General features: G+C 38.8%; 1 pseudogene; it reads left to right on the top strand.

The window, feature by feature from the left end:
• Positions 1-7961: 7961 nt before the first annotated feature.
• Positions 7962-9127, top strand: LOC127674419 (60S ribosomal protein L7-like; annotated as a pseudogene).
• Positions 9128-9661: the final 534 nt, after the last annotated feature.

The following is a 9661-nucleotide window of genomic DNA, read 5'->3' as shown; positions in this document are numbered from 1 at the left end:
TTAGTTCAAGACCAGCCTGGTCTACAGAGTGAGTTCTAGGACAGCCAGGGCTACACAGAGAAACCCTGTCTCGAAACAAACCAAAATCCAAAAAAAGAAAGAAAGAAAGAAAGAAAGAAAGAAAGAAAGAAAGAAAGAAAGAAAGAAAGAAAGAAAGAAAGAAAGAAAGAAAGAAAGAAAGAAAGGAAGGAAGGAAGGAAGGAAGGAAGGAAGGAAGGAAGGAAGAAAAGAAAAGAAAAGAAAAGAAAAGAAAAGAAAAGAAAAGAAAAGAAAAGAAAAGAAAAGAAATTTTGTTATCTTAACCATTTTTAATTTAGGTTTGTTTTGAGACAAGGTTGTTTGTTTGTTTGTTTGTTTTGAGACAGTGTTTCTCTGTATAGCCGTGGCTGTCTTCGAACTCACTCTGTAGACCAAGCTGGCCGGGAACTCAGAAATCTGCTTGCCTCTGCCTCCCAAGTGCTGGGATTAAAGATCTGTGCCCACTGCCTAGCTGACAAGGCCTTATGTGACCTTAGACTCATAGTTCTCTTGCCTCAGACTCTGGAGTGCAGAAATTAATGTTGTTAAACACCATGGTGCCCGGCTTTCCCTTAGCTATTTTAAATGTATAGCGTAATAACAAATGAAATACTCCGGAACTTGCTCCTTTTTCACATCTTTCAAAACTAAAATTCTGTATCCAGGAATAGTGGCTCCCCTCTTCCCTTTCCACCACCTGCTCCTTATAGTCATTTTCTCCTTTGCATTACCAATAGTTTGAGTTGCTTTCAGCAGATTGTGTAAAAAAAAATCAAACAGATTTTGTTTGTTTGTTTCTTTGTTTACTAACTGGCTTACTTTACTTAACATAATACCCCCAAGGTTCATCCCTGTTTCAACATTGGGCAGGATTACCTTTCTTTAAAACAGAGTAGTATTCCTTTCTATATATTTCTGTGTTGTTCAGGCTGATCTCTAACTCTTGACAATACTCCTGCCTCACGACTATTGAGATTATAAGACACCACCCTTGGATTTAAATTGTTCTTAACTTTTTTTTTTTACCAAGAAGTGAGATTGTTTCATCATATAGTGGTTAAAATTTTAACATTTTGAAGGATCTACCACTGTTTTCCATAGTGGCTGCACAATGTTTATTCCCATCAATGGTGTACAAGGGTTTCAGTCTCTCCATATTCTTTACTACTTGTCATTTTCTGATTGTTTCCTTTTTTATAGTGGTTGTCTACAGGTATGCAAATATTTCTTCTATTGCACAGTTTGCCTTTTCACTCTTGATTGATTCTGTTACTTGAAGTTTTGTAGTTTAATATATCAGTTTCTTTTTTCTTTTTGCATTTATCTGACACATTGGAGTCTTACCTAATGTGCCATAATTGTGAGGATGGCATCATATCTCCTATACCACACTATACTAGTTGGAAGCAAGTCACAGGTCCCAGTCACACGAAGGAGAGGGGAGGAGCACACAAAGACGTAAGTACCAGAGTCACAGAGTCTACTGCTGAATCCACAGAACCATGTTTTGAAAGGGCAGTAAAAGAACAATATTTTGTTAACTTATAACAGATACTTAATCAGGTCAAACTGTGCTTTGAATGTGATTTACATTGGTTACCTGTTAATGCTAGTAAGGCATTAAAAACAGGGAAGGAGTATAGCTCATTGGTAGAATGATTGTCTTGCAAGCCTGAAACCGTCACAGGGGCATGAAGCTGTAATCTCAGTTTCAGTGGAGCCTGGATAATCCCCAGTTCTTGCTGGCCAGTTAGTCTAGCCCAATCATTGTGCTCCAGATGCAGTGAGAGACACTGACTGAAAACATAGATGAAGACTAAGAAAGACACATGACACCAACTTTTGCCACCTGCCCCTCTATACAGAAACACACACACAGAGACACACAGGAACACACACACACAGTTTACAACCAATGTAACTATGAGGTAAAGGTTAATGCAGCTCCTCAAGTGAATCTTGGTAGCCTTATATATAAAGAGATACCACATAGACACATAAATATACATGCATTTAAGCCACAGTGCAAGACAGTCAACAGAACCCCTTGCCAGAACCTGTCATGTTCTTTGCATTTCCATCCTAGACATCTGTGAGCTAAATAAATCTTTTTTTCCAGAATTTGATTAGCACAATTCTTACTTTCTAAAGACTTACAGTTCAATAATTGAAGCTCTGAAGACCGTAGTTGTGGGGAGAATGGATGCAGCCTCCCAGATAAAAATGCCAGGTACAATTAGAACGATGGTACAGAACAGTTTGTAACCCAGCCAGCGTGACTTATCTCCAGTCTGATCATGCCTCCTGATGTGATGCCCTAAGGGGAGATTATTGCTCATCCATCAATTCAAGAGATCAAGGCTCTAACGCCTCATAAATATGTAGGAGATCTGAAAAGTGCAATCAACTACCTTAGGCCTCCTAAAAATATCAGCACTTTGAATCTGGGTATGGAAGTTACCCAATAAGAAGATCATAGAAAATAATTGCCTGTTAGTACTCAAAGTGTAAGACACCCCCACTTTTCCCTATGGCCCCTGGGTATATGTAACAGATTTCAAAGTTCAGAATACAGCTTACCAGTCTTTGTACCATTTGCAAACTGGCAATTAAGTGTTAAGAGAGAATTCAAGAAAATAGAGGATACTTCAAAGAGGAAAATGCAAGAGAGTAAACTCCACCCAAGTAGCTTCATGTTTGTCTAAGCAACTAGGAGCGGTTTTATGTTTTGCCCCAGTGTACATGATGTTTGGCAGAGTCTTCTGGCCAGCACAAAGGTTATTGCCTGAGAACTCATTCTGGAAGTGGAGTGCTTGGGAGTGAATCATTTCTCATGGAAGGATGATACAGTTAAAAGATGCAAGTAAGAAGATGAAAGAGGATCAATGATCTTAAAACTTACAAAACTGCAATACATTTAAATGTCTCCTTCAAAAATTTCTCATATATATATATATATATTACAGCAAAAAATATGTGCATGTAGTGTCTTTCACTCACTCACTCACTCATTCATTCATTCATTCATTCATTTGTAGTATTTAGTTCAAACCCAGTCCTTTTGCCTACTAGAGAATTGTACACACATATTCGGCAAATAAAAGTTCATACTGCTTGTCATGAGTGAGATGGCTTGCTTGTCACCTTAAAGATGTGATTTCATTTTTTTTACATTTATCTTTTCCCTTTCTTCCCTCCAAACCCTCCCATTTGCCCTTACCCACTCTTCAGATTCACAGTCTCTTTTCAGTGCCCCCTCATATAGGAGAGCACATACATAACGTGCTCAGTCTGTATGAAGTTACTTGTACGCATGTTTTCAGGGCTCAGCACTTGGTATTGGTAACCACCAGTTTGTGTCCTATTCCCTGGGGAAGACCATGCCTCCTGCTCTTGGCATTCCCTAATAGTCTGTAATTCTTTGTGTAGTGTTGGAGCCTCATAAGCTTTTCCTCACCCACTTTGGCCTGAGTATTGGTATTCTTGTGCAGCGCATGTTTAAGTAGTCATGTTGGTGAGACCTTATAGGTGTAGCTTCTGACATTACTAGAAGACACAATCTCACAGCAAACCCCGATCCTCTGGCTCTTAGAAGTTTTCCATCCCTTCCTCCAAAATGTTCCATGGGCTTTACATACATGAGTGTTTTGTAGATGTACCAGTTGGGACTGTGTTCTGCACCTCTGGATTTAGCTTGGATGTAATTTTCTGTTGTGGTGGTCTGCCTCTTTTGCAAAGAGAAGTTTCTTTAATGAGTGGTTTGAATAAGAATGACTTGGCCCCTATAGACTTATATATTTGAATGTTTGCTTCCCACTTGGCTTTTTCAATAAAGCTTTTTTTGATTTATATATTTACCCATTTTATTCAGTTGTTCAGTTTCTATAAGTTTGTAAACTTTCTGTTTTTTTTTTTCTGTTGTTGATGATATCTAGTCTTAATCCATGGTAGTCAGATAGGATACAGGGCGGTTATTACAGTTTTCTTATATCTGTTGAGACTTGCCTTGTGTCCAAGTATGTGGTCAATTTTGGAGAATAGTTCCATTATCAACTGAGAAGAAGGCTTATTCTTTTGTGTTTGAGTGAAATGTTCTCTTAGGTACATTTGGTTTATGACATTAGTTAGCTCCAGTATTTATATTTTAGTTTTTGTCTAGATGACTTGTCTAAGAATTGCAATATTCTCTTGTGAATTTTTTATTTAATGAGTATGTAATGTCTCTGATTAGTTTTGGTTTAAAATCTATTTTGTCAGATATTAAAATGGCTACTGTCTTAGTTAAGATTTCATTGCTGTGAAGAAACATGTTCAGGACAACTCTTGTAAAGGCCATTTAATTGGGGCTGGCTTGTGTTTTAAAGGTTTAGTCCATTATCATCATGGCAGAAAGCATGGCAACATGCAGGCCAGCTGCTGGAGAAAAATCCGAGAGTTCTACATCTGGATCTGCAGGCAGCAGAAGGAGGCTGTGTCTTCTACATTGGGTGTAGCTTGAACATATATGAAACCTCACTGCCTGCTTTCACAATGACAAATTTCTTCCAGCAAAGTCACACTTCTGAACAGTGCTCCTCCCTATGGGGCAAGCATTCACACACCTGTGTGTATGGGGACCATACCTATTCAAATCACCACAGCTACACCAGCTTGCTTCTTGAGTTTATTTGCTTAGATTATCTTTTTTACATCTTTTACCCTGAGGTAATCTCTATCCTTGATGGTGATATGTGATTTTCAGATGCAACAGAAGGATGGATCCTGCTTCTACTCCAATATGTTAGTCTGTATCTTTTTATTGAAGAAGTGATGCAATTGATGTTGAGAATCATCAATGAGCAGTGTTTATTGATTCCTGTTAATTTGTTGTGGTGGTGTGAGTTTTTCTCCTTTCTTTTGATTTGCTGGTCTGAAATTATTTATTCCTGTGTTTTCTTGGGTGTAGTTAACTCCTTCAGGTTGAAATTTTCTTATTAGCACCTTCTATATGATCGAGTTTTGACATGGACATTTCTGGTTTCTTTGGAGACTTAGTTGTGTCATGTGATGTTTTTCTGGAAGCTGTCTTATGAGAAAATGTTTTGCTGAAGCAGACACATGACAGGATGTTTTGCTGAGGCAGACAAGTGAGAGGATGTTTTGCTGGAGCTGACAACTGAAAGTGCCCAAGATGTTTAGAAATAATATAAATATAACCCCACAGACAGTAAGAGGATATTCTTGCATTGGTTCACCTTGCAATGCTTTGCTGGTCTTCACTGATCTTCACATGTGACTTAATAGAGAGAAATGTACTTCATGGTATTCCAGCTGCTTCTTGTCACTTCTGCAGATTTGTGCCAGTTTGGCACTCTCAAAGTTTCTGGATTAATCCACTGTTACTGATTCATGTTTGATGTTTTGGACTGGACTGCTGATATCCTGACAACAAAGACTGGGATCACTGAAAACAACTACTCCTAAACAGGTCCACATCCCTCTTGATCTATTAATTATCCTTCTCCCCTACTTTTGGCTGGTGGACGAGAAGGGAGGTTGATGTATTTTGAAACTCTTATTAACGTGAATTTTGAAAAATCTAAACCTATGGGGTTTGTGGGTAGATGTTGCTTAAATTTGATCTTATTGTGTCTTTCTTTCTCCATCTATTATGACTGAAACTTAGGCTGGGTATAGTAGTCTGGGCTAGCACCTGTGGTTTTTCAGAATTTGTAGAACATTTGAATGGGCCTTTCTGGCTTTTCAGAATCTCCATTGAAAAATCAAGTATTATTCTAACAGGTCTTCCTTTATATGTGAGTTGGTCTTTTTCCCCGTGTAGCTTTTAATATGATCCTTTATTTTGTTTTATACATCTAGTGTCTTGATTATTATGTGTCATGGGGAATTTCATTTCTGATTCTGCTTACTGGGTGTTCTGTATAAATCTTGCATCTTGATAGGTACTGCCTTCTTTAGGTTGGGAAATTTTTCTACTATGATTTTGTTAAAAATATTTTCTGTCCCTTTGATTAGGTTTCTTTTCCTTCTTCTATTTCTATTATTCATACATTTGGTCTTTTTTAATAGTATCCTAGATGCCCAGGATGCTTCCTGCCTGGATAATTTTATATTTAACATATTCTGTGTGTGAGGTATTCATTATTTCTTCTACCTTGTTTTCAAAACCTGAGATTCTCTCTTCCATGTCCTGTAATCTTTGGCTAGGTTTGCCTCTGAGGTTTTCATTTGACTTCCTAAATTTTTATTTCAGTTCGCTTTTTTTAGTGATTCTACTTCTATTTCCATGCCTTAAGTTGTTTTCATTATTTCAATCCACTATTTGCTTGTGTTTTCAGACTTATTTGAGGATGTATTTACATTCTCTTTAAGGTCTTTGAATACATTCATAATTGCTATTTCCAAATCCTTGTCTTGAGCTTCAGCTATATTGCATTTTTAGGGCCTAACATAGTCGGGTTTTTGTATTTGAGAAGAAACATATTGTCTTGGCTGTTTCATTTTGTAGTTTTGCACTAATGTCTAGGCATTTGAAGTTATAATGATTGAGGCAACCCTAGGTGTTTTTATCTATTCTTATCTTTGCTGTATGGGTATTCCATTCCTTGGTTTCTGTTGTCACCTCTGGATCTTTGAAAAGTTTAGTGGCTGTGAGTTCTTTGGAAGAGTGTTTCTGCAGGTCAACAGGTAACAGAGAAGAATAAAAATGGAATAAGAAAAATGGGCTGACAGGGGCTGTGGAAAAGAGCCAGTAAGATCCTGTCCATACCAAGAACCAGGTCCCTGGTGACTTAGAGGTGTGGAAGGAGGAAGGAATATTGAAGGTAGGCTGCAGTAGGACCAAGATAAGGATGAAAGGTCTAGAGGGATCTCAGGTCTGTTCCAAGAATTAGAGTCTCTAGTGAATTGAGTTGAAGTAGGAAAGGGGTCACGTGCAAGCACAAGGGTGACAATGGAAGCATAGTGAAAGTCAATTATCTGAGTCCTAGCCATGTGTAGCCACTGAGGATCCTTGGCAGAAAGTGTTTCTAGGTATCAGCTGCTGACACCACAGAATGGGGATGAGTTAAAAGGGAAGGTTAAGAGGGCCCTCAGGAAAGAGTTAAAAGCTGGGTCTGGGCCGAGATCTGGTGATGTCCCCAGGGAATCTGTTTAGCTTTCAATACATTTTCATTGCCATGTATTCTTAGTGTTTTAAGTATGATATACTTTTCAGATTTTCTTTTCTGGTCTTGTCTACTTAATTTTGTATGTGCTGCTTTTATCGGTATGGGTGTGTCTTTCTGTAGTTTGGGGAAATTTTCTTCTATGTTTGTGGTGGTTTGAATAATAATGACACCCTTAGACTCATACTTGAATGTGGAGTGAAGATTTTGAAAGGATTAGAAGGTGTGGCCTTGCTGGGAATGGATTTTAGAGGTTTCAAAAGCCCAAGCCAGGTTCTCTGGTTCTCTCTCTCTCTCTCTCTCTCTCTCTCTCTCTCTCTCTCTCTCTCTCACACACACACACACACACACACACACACACACCCCACACACACACATCAGGTTGTAGTTCTCAGATGATATTATGCACCATGTGTAGTGCCATGCTCCCTGTCCTGACTATAAGTGTTGCCTTAGGCTCGATTCCCCAGAATAGGGAATGCAAGTCAGGAAATTGGGGGGGGGGAGGGGATGGGCAGGGGAAGGGAGGATGGGATAGGGGGTTTTCGGAGGGGTAACTCAGAAAGGGGATACCATTTGAAATATAAACAAAGTAAATATCTAATAAAAATGAGTTGCCTTATGTCTCTTTGACACAATTGAACAGTGATTAAGATAACGATCAAGGCAACTCTGTCTCGAAAAACCAAAACAAACAAACAAACAAACAAACAAAAAACAGAAACAAAAAACCCAATTATGGCATGCAGAGCTTTCTTTCTTTTTCTTGTTGGAACCATGGAGGCTGTGCCAGAGAGGAAAAAGAAGGTTGCTACTGTGCCAGAAACACTTAAGGAAAAGGTTCCTGCTATTCCAGGAACCCTTAAGAAAAAGCAAAGAATTTTCACAGTTGAAGGTGAAGTGCCTGCAGAAGTTTGCCCTGAAGACATTGCTAAAGGCAAGGGGGAAGCTCATCCATGAGAAGGCAAAGCACTATCACAGGGAGCACAGGCAGCTGTGCCAGACTGAGATTAGGATGACTATGTCAAGGAAAGCTGGAAATGTCTATGTGACCACAGAACCAAAATTGGCATTTGTCATCAGAATCCAAGGTATCAATGGAGTAAGCCCAAATGTCTGCAAGGTATTGCAGCCTCTGTCTTGGACAGATCTTCAATGGCACCTTTTGTTAAGCTCAACATGACATGTGAGGAGTACCCCAACCTGAAGTCAGTAAATGAGCTCATCTACAAGCGAGGCTATGGCAAAATCAATAAGAAGCTGATTGCCTTGACAGATAATTCCTTGATTGCTCCATCTCATGGTAGGGTATGCTTTTTTTCAGTGAGGGGTTGATTAATCTCTTAGTAAATTATGATTTTTTTCCAGGGAGGGATTGATACTAGTCCAAGGTCATCTTTTCTGGCCAGACTTTAAATTTATTTTTACTTCTGTTTTGTATGCATGTGGGTGGTGGCCCAAATGTTATATGTCTTCCTTGATGACTCCACTGATACCAAGAGTTGCATTCCAGCCTAGCTGTCTGTCTGTTCATGTGCTAGGGTTACAAACAGGCTATCATTACCCCCTTGTCTTGGGTTGGGGCTCTGGTCATTGGGTCTGCACTCCAGTCCTCACTCTTGTAGAGCAAGCACCTCCATCTCCTGAGCCATTTCTCTCAGCCTGGCCTCAGGATGAATCTTTACATGTTCCCCTAAATCCTAAAAGGCACTGCATCCTTAATTTTAAGACAGAATTTCTATGTATCTGCCCTGGAATTCGAAGCTCCTTCCTCTGCCTCCTGTCTGATAGGATTAAAGGCATGTGCTACCACACCTGGCTTGTCTTTGATGGTTCTCCCCATAATTGTGTTTGGAATACGTTTTAAAATTTGATCTTGGACTCAATATTTTTTCAGTAAATTTGGCATTATCTGCATAGAGGAACTGCATGTTTTGAAGTAAAATGTTACCGGGTATGTCAATGTTCAGCATATGCTATTAAACAGAAGCATACAAAAAGCACTAATTAGAAGGCTTAAGTTTGTTGCTTACAAACCTATGGAGAAACCTCCAAACTGTGTTTAATGTCTTATGCATTGATAGATTTTGACAGACATGAAGACTCCTGTAAATTTTGCTGTAATAATTTCCCCCATGAGGTCATATATACCTCTCTGTTTGTGTAAAGCTGTCTTGTCTCTAAGTGTCCAGATTTTCTCTATCATGCTCTCTGTTTGGCATTTAAGATACCAGAATGATTGTTTTATAGGAAAATATAATTGATGCTATACAGAAAAAGAGATCATACATTTCTATTATTTCTAGCTTTAGAAAAACTAGGAAGTGAATTGTCAGTCTAAGTAAGGGTAATCTACATGAGCATTATTTTGGATACATAAGGGGTTCCCTTCAATCCTAAGAATCAGTGAAGATACAGATATGAAGACCAGATCAATATTAGGTCTGTTTTTGCCTTCCAGTACCTCCAATGTCAGT

This window comes from Apodemus sylvaticus, chromosome X, assembly GCF_947179515.1.
Source record: "Apodemus sylvaticus chromosome X, mApoSyl1.1, whole genome shotgun sequence".
Lineage (NCBI taxonomy): Eukaryota > Metazoa > Chordata > Mammalia > Rodentia > Muridae > Apodemus > Apodemus sylvaticus.
The sequence above is the reverse complement of the archived record's forward strand: the minus strand, read 5'-3'. Positions and strand labels throughout refer to the sequence as shown.